The sequence below is a fragment of the Parus major genome, chromosome 3 (assembly GCF_001522545.3).
Source record: "Parus major isolate Abel chromosome 3, Parus_major1.1, whole genome shotgun sequence".
In the NCBI taxonomy this organism is placed as follows: domain Eukaryota; kingdom Metazoa; phylum Chordata; class Aves; order Passeriformes; family Paridae; genus Parus; species Parus major.
In genome coordinates, this window is record NC_031770.1 from 81,661,382 (window position 1) to 81,672,915 (window position 11,534).

The 11,534-nt window shown below is 42.1% G+C and overlaps 1 protein-coding gene across 1 annotated transcript in view; it reads left to right on the forward strand.

Annotated features, from left to right (window-relative positions):
• Positions 1-1,840, forward strand: part of HTR1B (5-hydroxytryptamine receptor 1B) — a 3,303-nt gene extending 1,463 nt beyond the window's left edge. The window contains exon 2 of the mRNA XM_015621533.2: positions 659-1,840. The gene's annotated coding sequence lies outside the window, so the exon portion shown is untranslated. The remainder of the gene's footprint in view (positions 1-658) is intronic.
• Positions 1,841-11,534: the final 9,694 nt, after the last annotated feature.

Sequence of the window (11,534 nt, forward strand, 5' to 3'; positions counted from 1 at the left end):
CGATCGCGGGGAGTGACTCACGGCAATCTACTTTTTATTCCACCTATTAAACCAATCTGCCGCCATTTCGTATGCTAATGCCCGTGCTTCGGCCAATTAGTGCTAAACGGCGCTTTCCTCCCCAGCCCGCAGCCGAGCTCCCGGGAGAGCGCCGGGCCGGGCCGGTCCCCGCCAGCGGCGCCGTCCCGGTGCCGCCTCCCGGCCCCCGCCGGCAGCTGCAGGCACCGCTGGGCGTGCTGCCCCTCGGAAGGGAGTCGGTGCAGCCCCGGAAACAGCGGCACGGTGGTTTTTGTTGGCGCTTTGGGGGTTTTTCTGTTTGTTTTGGCGAGGAAGGGAGGTAGGATAGGCCCCAGGTGAAGGCTGCTAACAAAGTCCAGCCCTACTTCTTTCTGCCCTCCTGGCGGCTCCGGCTGCTGTGCGGGAGCGGAGGCGGCTGCGAGCAGGCATCCCGAGGGGAAAGCTGCCCCTTAGCCACCGTGGGAGACTCGAGACCTCGGTGTGTCTCTTCACACGCGGGAAGGGCTTTATCTTTCCGCGCCTCTTGACAGCAGTGGCTGCCAGCTCATCGCTAAACTCAGCGCCACGTTCTGCAGAATGCATACATGCCTTTATTGTGATACTTTAATAATTCTGCCAATCTTTTGCTTTTTGTCTGCAGAATCAAGTTGCTATTGTAAAGACCCACTGCTTGAAACTTCCCCAAGCCCAGTTGCCAGACTCATGATGCTGCAGAAACGTCAATACATTCTGCCACCAAACTGCTCAGCTCTGCGTTTCAGTGTAATGACTCTGGCAGAGATGCTGTTCCAATAGGCACGCAGATCAGTTGCAAAAAAAAAAAATAAAAAAATAAAAAAAAGGGCAGCCTCGAATCAAGGTCTATAATTCATCTGGAATGAAGAAAAAAAAGGTTGAGCGTAAACTCCATTTATTTTGCAGGCTTAACTTCTTAATTTGTTCTCCGGCCGGTTGTAGGGGTGTGCACAAGAGCACAGTTGTCTCTGTCTGTGTTTGGTAGCATAGTTGTACTTCTGCACACCTGTAATTTCTTTCTTTCAGTGGAAAGAGTTGCTCCCTTCACCCATGAGGCCAAGAGAAGAAAAAATCACGTTTAAAATTGGAGCACCACAGTAAATTCTGTAAATGACTCCTTCAGCTGAACATGTGCGAGAAGTGACAGTGTGCAAAAGTTTTATATTTGTATTTCAAAACAATAGTAAATGCAAATGCTCTAGAAACAAGAGTTGTAGACCTGTTCAGCTGCACTGCATATCTGTAGTCTGTCCTCATAGTTGCCTTTAGAAAGGAAATACTTCTTGCTTTTACTCCATAAGAGCAGAAATCAAGAAGTCCAATGACCTTTTCCATAAACCAGCTGGGAATAGAAGTAGCAGTTTGACGCTGTAACCATGTTTTCCATTTTGTGTCGGTTGCACACCCTTACCGCATGAACCACTGCGAAATTTAGGATTCTCTAAGTACTTAACATTATTTAGTGTATTTTGTAAAGAAGTGAAGCAGTTTGCTCTTTCAAAAGAGCTATTTCACCTGCAAAATAAATACCCATGAATCATGAATTAACTGATGTTAGTGAAATTTCTTGCCTCCCTACTTCTCCCCTATGTTTTTTTAGTTTTTTTCTTCTTTTGTTTTTTTCTTTTGTTTTTTGTTTTTTTTTTCCTCCTGATTAGACCTTAAGACAGGTCTATGCGTATTCAGCAGAGTTTCAGGATATGGTCCACCTGCTGTGACAGAACTGCATTGATTGTTCCTCTTATGTGTAAATGAAAATGAGTATAAACAATAAAACGCTTGACTGTGTTCTCAAGAGTGGTAGCAATTGTGTGACTGAAAGGAGTATTTATTGGTTTACCCTCTTTCTCAGTATTGATTTTTTAGGTAACACTGATTTGATGAGTCACTCAAGAAAGCAATTGATGAAGGTTGAAATTACAAGCTTCAATCCATTGTCAGTTTTCTAACAGGCAGCTTGACTTCCATTGTAGCTAGTTCTGTTAGGCATAATTCTTACTATTTTCATGTAATATCAGGAAAAATGTTTAGGTTTTTTCACAAATAATTTTCTTACTCCTTTAAAGGCAAACAGAACTTTAACATTTGGTGGATAATGTGAACAATGCTCTTTTAAAGCTGTGTGTATGTATTCTAGATGGGGGCTGTTAAAGGCCTGGAAAAATCTTACATGATTTACCTGCCTGCTATTCTTTAGAGAGTTATTCAAGTAATAAGGACTTACTTAACTAGATAGTAAAGAAAATGCATGACCCTTTGTGGTCCTACTGGTCATAGGCAGGAATAAATCTGTAAGATTCAAATTGAAGCAGTGGAAAATAAACATTTTCAGTAATTTGAAGAAATCCAAAAGAATTGCCTTGAAACTGCATACCTCAAAAAAAGACAACTACTATATATGGTTCTAGAAAGTACCCTCTTAAATTATTAAAGACAAATGAGATAAGGAGTGTTCTAAAATGTTACCTAATTTGTTTGAAATGCCATAATAATTTTAAATTTTAGGGATTTTTTTGCATATATGGTGTGAGAAAAAGCAAGGAAGATAACATAAAACAACGCTTAACCAATTCTCATTTGTCAGTTTTTGTTCTTGTAGAATGAATTTTCTTTACCCCAACTTCTTCTCACTAGGCTTCTTACATGTGTTAAAAATGGAAATAAGATTTAAAGCAAATATTCTCAGCATTTCCAAAGACTTGAGTTTTCTGTCAGTTTTTCAAAGTTAGAGGGCTTGGAGAGCAGGGAGGTTGAGGAGTTGGGCTTTGTGTTCCTCACACTGTTGGAGTATACCTTCATCTTCAGCAATGGGCAGCAAATACACCCAGCTCCCTGTTGTGATGTGAGGATTTTACAGAGAAGCTAATTCATCAGGAAAATATCCTTCTAAGTTTATGCTGAGACTCTGAACTTCCTGCACAAACTGTTAGGTAGCCGTGCTCGCTCTTGGGAGGACAGTCAGTGTGGAAGCTGCCCTGAGTGACTTGGGGACAGAGGAGAAGAGGCTGACTCAAGCCCTGCTGAGGTACTTGGTAGTTAAAGGCCTTGTGCTACTGGAGCAGCAGCATCTTCTTCAGAAAACCATTCACACGGGGGGATAGGTGGAGTGAGGACACACGTCTGGTTGCAGTGAAAGAGAAGAAATGTAGGGCAACCATTGCTCAGTGCTGGAAAATATAAATATGTAAAGCGTGTTCCAAGATTCACATAGAATGTTTTAGGATAGGAAGAGTGTCCCGTGTGAGCTTAGCATCTCTGTAACTGGCAGAGTGTGTCCTGGTTGAACCTAGATTTTAAAAGATGCTCAGGGATGTGGTGGTAAAGTTTGACTCTCTCTGAAGAGGTCTGAGAATGTTGCTGTCCTGTTCCTCCGCTCTCTTGCTGTGCCTGGTTACTGCACTCTGCCTCTGGGAGGATGGAGCATTTGAAATTTTTAGTAGAAAAGGCTGCCCTTTCTGTCCACCCTATGTCTGTACTCCTGTAGAAATGGCTCAGTGAATCCTGCCTCTGGGTGTTTTCTCTTGGGAGCCTCTTCATGACTCTGCAGGTAAACTCCAAAGGTGCCTAAGCCCATGCTGTTCCAGTCTTTCATTACAGAAGCAGCATGCCTCTCTTTTATCTATTTCTTGCCTTGGGTTCAGACATTCCAATGATGCTTTTGATACAAATCTCTGCTGGGCACTGAGGTTTGAAGTTGAACACACACTTGAAAACCTTGTGTTTCATAGGTTTCATGGTAAGGGATATGTGTGTGACAGTGTTGCTGTGAGACACGACAGTTCAATAGTAGTCGCGATTGTGGGAGCAGCTGTTTGCAGCCCCATGGCTGCACTATTTTCCTGCTATTCCTGTTTTATTGAAGTGGCATTTCCCACTTTTCCAATTAATAAAACACAGACGCTGAATATAGAAATCAAGAGAGGAAATCCCTTGCAATTAATCTTCATATGGCCATGCAGCAACCAACAAAGTTCTGCCTTTTCTGCATGAATAGGAAGAAAAAAAATGCCTTGACTATGTGCCAAGTCTCCATGCGATAAAAGGGACCTCAACTAAATGTCTGGACGTTTACACCATGTTCCCTGCCAAAGCATTTGAAGAAGTTGGCTTAGTCCTCAGCCTCCAGCAGGGCTGTGTAGGGTAGGGACAACTCCATTTGGAGCAGCTGATTTCTACCCTCTGTTGCCCCAGAGGGTAAAAATGCCACTCTGCATTCCATCAGGAGTACACTCCAAGTGCTTTCTGACTCAAAAATGCTCTGCCCCTGTGTTCTCTTGGTCAGAAAGGACTGGATATTGTCAGAAGTAAGCACTTTTACGTGAAAATCTAGATCAGTCTAAAGCTATTCTTTATGGAAGCAAAGTGAAAATGACAAGTAGTAACTGGAGAGCAAACATTTGTGGTTTGTAGCAGCAAATCGGGTTGAGCAATGTGGCTGATAGCAATTCTGCAGGCAAATAGTAAAATTCTATTAAAATTGAAATGCAGCAGGGATTGAAGAGCAGGTTTCTCCACCAAAGAGAGGCTGGAGCAAAGAAAGACTTAGAGGAAGTCATCCAAAATCTCCAAGCCTTAAAGCAGGTTACAATTCCAACATCTCATGACCCCAGCAGACAGGTGTGCAGGCAGTTTCAGAAAGAAGAACCATGCCCAGAGACACATAACAAAGTTAGAGGTGTGCATCTATGGAATGAAGTAGATGCCAGCTCCATTTTGTGAGTTGGTAACTTTTTTGTCACTAGAGGAACCAAACATATTTGAGATATATCCTTAAACAACCCTTAGTGGTTCATATTAAGACCTTTTTGCATTCCAGCAGTTAGTACCTAAAACACAGAAGAAGTTTAAGTGAACTCTCCTACAGCAGTGAGTCTGGCTGATAATGAGCTTGAAACATATGAATAATCATATAGAAAAGTAAGCAGAATATGAGGTTTTTTAATCAATCACGTGTTAAGCTTGAAAGATGTAATACAACAAGCAGCTCCATAGATGAGATGAGGAGGAGCTCCACGGGATATCAAATTTACAAGATAGAGATCAAAATCTCATACTGAGTAATTTTCAAGGTCTGGAGAAAGAAAATCTTTGTTCTTTTCAGAGATCAAACTACTTGCAGTCATCCTTATAAAGGAACAAGACTTTTTTATTGTCTTTATACAAATAATATTTTGAAGGCTACAAACAGATGGAGTTCATGGCTACAGGGCTTTCACTGAGAAATCATATGTTCTATCTTTAAGGCTGAATGGTCGTAGAAAAATAGGAAAGACATGAGCAGGGGGTGATTATGTAAAACAACCCCTTTTTGGTATTTCTTTCCTTAGGCAGAACCAAAGCAAAAATAAGAACAATAGGAAGAAACAAGATCTGGAAAATATAAGCATTAATGATGTTATGTGAGATTTCAAGAACATGTTTAGAGCCGAATGGGGAAAAAATAATAAATATATGTCTAGAATTCAGAAAAATGAAAATTAAATCACAATTTTCCCTCCATCCAGATACCTCAGGGGTCCCACTTGCATAATATTACTTGTATAACATAATTTCTAAAAATCTTCATATTCCCAAATATGTTCAAATTAACATTTTTTTAATACATTCATGTCCACTTTCATATTGAGGCACACACTTCCTAAGCTCATCCACTCTTTTTCCTGTAGATGTAAAATTTCAATTCCGGCCTGTATTTTGTGTTTAGAACATAAATCTCATTTGGACTCAGCCCTCCAATATCATCTGAAAAGATGAGAAATACTGTTTTCAAAAGGAATATGGGCATAAGTACATTTGAGAGAATTAGTGCAAAAGCAAGCAAGGGTTCCTTGTTCTTATCTACAGAGGAAGGCTATTTTTCCCTGAACTCGGTTCCTAGAAGAACCTAAGGTAGATTTGGAAGATGCAGATGTGCTGGAAGTTGGTCCATAAACCAGAGCAGATGTAGAGAACAGCCAGGTGTTTGGGCAGGAGAAGGAAAACATCAGTGCTAGGTTCACATTGGGACAGGTCTCTCTGAATCACAAGGGACATACTAAAACTCTGCATCTAGTTGGGTCTAGAAAGATTCAAAGGAGTGATATATGGGTGAGAGATGGTGAAGGAACATGCATTCCCTGAAGGCCTCATGGACTCTCTCTCCCCTGGGTTTGCATGGCTCTGGCTCAGGGCAGGTCTGGCACGGGAGCTACCTGGCCATGGATCGGGCTACTGGGAGAACAGTGTTAGGGGAGCCAAATCCAGTAGCCTCTAGAGATGTGCAGAGACTGCACAGCTCCATGCCCCAGGTCCAGTCAGTAGTGAGGCTGAGCATGTTTCCCCAGCCACATGCAGACATGTATATCTGTGCATCTGTACACACAAACACATCCTCATTGCAAGCCACACACATCAGCACAGACAGAGACAGTGCTCACACCAGCACAAGCAGCCTCGATGGCCTCATGGTCCTCACCTCTGGCTAGTCAGGTTGGAGGTCCACTAGTAACAATTATCTGTCTAGCTAGCTAGCTAGCTAGCTAGCTACATATATGTTTAGGGTGGATCCCTCCAGCAGCTGGGCTCAAATACCAAATCCTAGTGTCCAGTTTTTTTCACCTGGACATACAGGTCCCCAGTGCTGTAGCCCCAGTGCAGCTGCTGGTACAGGTCATGGCAAATACACACACACATGCACATGTTCGTACACGTGTGCACAGGCACTCAGTAGGGATGTCACAGTAGCACACACACACACACATGCACCTGGCTCCCAGGGCACCTCACCCACTCTCTAACAACTCTGACTTAATCTTTGCAAGTGGTCACACGCTTATTCATGTTGCCCTCACCAGTTTCTGCAGACACACAACTCCTCCTACCCTTGAGCCCAGTGCAGTTAGTGGCTTTTAGACCTTCAGCCACACATATGCACACAAGATAGAGACACAGACAATTGGTACCAATAGATACCAAACAGGCCTCCTTTACACAGGGAAGCCCCTTTTGTCCTTTAATCACTCATTTGTTCCTAAACTTGTTCCTCTGCAAATGGTCTTGAGCTCTCCCGTTCCTCAGCTTTGGTTTCTCCACCAAACATTGAATTCTAAATCTCATCCCCAAATGCTCCTTCCTTGCATCTCATAATGCATCCCATACACACAGGGAATAATCTCCTCCAGTCCTAAAAGTGCTCTTGTTGACTCCTTGTTATGGGTTTTATGCCTGGACATGGGAGTTTGTGTCCCCTAGAACCAGCTGCCACTGTGCCTCTCTGCTCATATGGGCTTTTGGAGATGGGTCTTTGATGGCCCTTTACCCCCTCCATGATGGGCCTGGGAGGAGCTGAGGGAGAATATTATTTGGTTTGCCTCACCTGCCATTGTCTCTGTTCTCGTTTGTGAGCTTGCAGATAAGCTTTTTACCATGCAATCTAACATTTTCTTTCTTTCAGGAAAAAAATAGAAGGAAAATAGCTGGCAGCCACTGTTCCAGATGTCAGAAGACTAAATGTCTAATTTAATTAGAACTAATTACGATGACAGAAACTACCTACCAAAATATAGCAAGAGCATTAAAAAAATCTCTTGTGAAGTCTTCATGTTGAATAAATGTATAGACACCATAGGCAAAGTGTGATTATTTAGATGGCCACTAAGCAATCTTCAGCAGCTCACCAGTGAGTATTTCAGAGCTATTCTCTGTTTTGGGACCTTGAAGAATAATGGTCTCTTTGTGTCAGGTAAGAACCAGATTTTTCATCTCCCAGGTTTATTTAGATCCTTTATATCAGACAGCTAGATCTGAAGTAACTTTGTACAAGGTTCTGTACTTTGATCCACACTAATGGAGAAGATGATTGAAGGAGTCATCATGACAAAAAAATTCAATTCAAGTTAATCAATCTCTTTCATTTAAATATACTTGTGCTTTGGCTAAAATCTTAGGAGTCACCATTAGTTTCTTATGAGATTTCCAGTAAGGCACTGGTCAAGTACTGGTGCCTGGGTAGGCAGGCCATTTAAGTACTCACATACTTAAATATACTTCTGAGCAGTATATTTACATGCGGCTAAAACAAGAAACCAATAACTTCTTTGCTTTCAAAAAAGAGCAAGAGATGATCTCAAGTGTGTGATCTGGGGTCTCACAGGAACCTTTGGGACAAGCACTGTCCTCCTCTTGGACAACAGCCAACTCCCACAGATGTATATGAGACATAGAATATTCAACATTTTCACTAGAGAGGCTTGGAAAATCAGTGAACAAAGGCAAGTGATGCTGAGAAGGGCAAAATAATGTTATGTGGGAAAACAAATTCCATTTACGAATGCACAATGAAATCACGAAGACTTTTTTTTTAGACCCACTAGGAACACTTCTCTGTGAAAATAACCACAATCAAAGAGCAAACAAAAGATTGCATATAGAAAGCAAGGCAGAAGACAGCATTGCTTCAACTTGTAAATTCTGTGTCCTGCATCCTGCATGCTAGAGGAAGGTCAAACCTGCCTCAGAAGTGATATAGTAGAATAGAAAACATTCAGGAAAACAGAGAGTATCTTCAGGATGTGTCTGAAGCCTCATTTGGACATGAGAAATCTCATATTCCAGCTGCCAAGATAGCTGAGATTGTACTTGAGGTTTCCTCTTTGTACCATGCAAGGACAACTCAACAGCACGTCAAGGGAAAGCACATTCAGAGTACAATCATTATCATAGGAAACAGCATCTCTAAATACAATTCTGCTTGGTCTGATTCCACTGGGTCTGAAAATCCCAAGGAAAGGAGCATTTCTGATGCTTTTCTTCTCTTGAGTTGTACTGATGAATGCTGATTCCACAGCCCATCCTGCCTTGCTTCTGCATGAGGTGGAGAGGAATTAAGACACTTGACTATTCTGACAATTTGCCAGTCATTACTCTTCTATTATATATAAAGTTGCAGCCAAAAAATGGACGCTGGATGGTACAATAATGATTGCATTCAAAGGAAGCATCGCCTTGGGTTTTGCAGGGTGGGCCTCCAACAATGAGGTTTCTGGAGCTGGGAGACTGCTTTGAAAATCCGGGGCCCATTATTATGGATTATTATGTGGATCTCTACACATACACAAGAATGAAATATTAAAAAAAAATAGTCATGTGCAATTTCCCAGAACTGGAGACTCCAGGGTATTGTAAGGAAAGAAGGCTCACACATGGTCCTCTGTATTCTTACTGAGCTCTCTGTATTCTTACTGAGCTATATACAATTAGAGGCAATTAGCTTTCATTTATGAAGGAAGGATTTTATCTCTTCTTTTTTAATTAAAAAATAGACCTTCTCACTAGTTCATAAATTGGCACTACTGTAACTCATCTTCCACAGGAAGAGGTTGGATGTCAACACCCTGTAGGATACTCTTGCCCAGCTAGTCTTTAAAATTGAAGTTATTTATTTCAATTAAATAAAAGTTACTAGTACTGGCAGTTTTACATTTTTCTGTAGGAACAGTGAATTGATTTCCGCCTGAATGACAAGTTTCAGTCACACTTCAGTTACAGTTCACAAAATATTCTGAGTGGTTTGTCAGCAGACATAATTGAGTTCCTTTAATCAGGCTTAGGGTAAGATCCTAAAGGGATTCCTCCAGGCTTTTTCCAAGCTGCATAGTTACTAGTTCATTTAATAGAAGGAGGTTCTTCACATTCTTTCAACTTCCTTTACATATGTGATTTTTGCCTGAGTAATATATGTGGGTTAAATCCTTGAATTGGCTGGAGACAATATGCCTGCTTATGAGAATTCAGACCTGATATTAAAAAGACAGTAGAAAGAATGATGCAGTATTTCCCCTGGTGCTTAATGAAGCAGCTGTTCCTAAGCAGAAGAGCAACACTGGGGTTTATATAGCTGCAGATAGTTTTGGGGGAAAAAAAAGTGGAGATTTTTAATGCTTTTAAAGTAATCCTAAGCGTTCTTTTCAGTTTGAAAGGTTGAAGTTTTTGAAGCTACTTTTTTCAAATCCAAGATTTTAGTCCCTCCCTTTCAAAATTACTTACAAAACTGAAAATGATGAGAAGGAATAATGAAAAGGAGTATTGGTGCTGGCAAGGAAAATGATAGCTTCTTTAAAATATTCCCTGTGTGGATCCCTGAATGTGGCAGCAGTTCTTTATTTGAGGGGCCTGCATGTATCAACAAGCTTCCTAAGTCCCAAGCAAAACTTTCAGGGCTAAAGTTCTCATTCAGCTCAAAACTTCATATTTTCAGACCCACTGTATTAGTAAAGAAGTACAGTTGTTCAGTACTGCTGTGGAGTTCATGTTGGCATGTATTTATTTCCTTTAATATCTGAAATTACTGCAATTTTACTTTCATGTACTGCATAAAAGGCTGCTGGAGGCAGTGGAGGATATACCACTCTTTGACTGAGTTGGGCTCCATTAGTGACCAAGCATCACTATTTGGGAAGTATTTTAGACCACTGACTGCCAGTAGACAGTGACCAGAAATCTGTAAATCAGTTAGCTCTGTCCAGAAAGCTCTGGGCATTCAGGGGTGAAGGCAGCCATAGCCTCCAGTCAGCTGCTCTTGGGCTGCATGTTACACACCACAGAGGGGCTGACAAGATTCTCTGGGACTGATGGAGTTCAGGAGCTGGTCCACAGAGCCAGGCAGCCCCACTGTAGGCTGGGGAGGGCCTGTGAGATGCTGGCAGGGGCAGGACTGGGACTGAGGGTGCTGCCACAAGCCCATCTTGGATCAACAGGGGTGCCCAAGCTGGCTCCTGCTGCTTCTGGGGAAGAGGTACAACCAGCTCCCATTTCTCGAGAGATAGTCATGAGGATTTGGAAAAAGACTTGGCAAGCAGCCCAGGAATAAGGAGGGTAGAGAAAAATGCTTTTTCCTTCATTTAGTCAGCATCTGGCAGAGATAGGGTACGGGGCTTGTCTGAAGGACAGCTGATGTTCAGTACAAACAAGCCTTGTGTTTGAGTGTCTGGACACTTCAAAATGTTATGATCAAAAGAAACAATGGATAGATAAGTACTTTTATGTTGCTTGACCTTGTTGAGCAGCCTAACAGCTCACTTTCCCATCCTCAATGTGTGTAAGGAGATATTAAATGAATTTTATTTTCCCTTGAAATGCTCAAATTCAGTTTGAGGCAATTGCTGAGACCTCCTATCCCAGGAAAATAATTTTTGTCCTGATCCCTGTTGCTACTCTTCACCTTCCCAAGGGGACACAGGTTTTAGCTAGCTGTGTGGTTTCCCAAGCTGTATTTTGCAGTGCTTTTCCCTTGCACCAAGGCCACATCAGCCACCACAGCACCCAGCTCTGCCCTACACCATGGAGGCCCTCAGGCCCTGTAGCAAACTGCTACAGGGCCTGAGGGCCTTGTAGCTGCCCAAGAAGGACTGTCAACTAGACATGGAAACATAAGAAACACTGGGGTGGTTTTGACCTGATAAGTGTCTGTAATGTTCTATTTCTGTCCAGGGCCCTTGGAATTTTGGAATGTGATAGCAGATGTT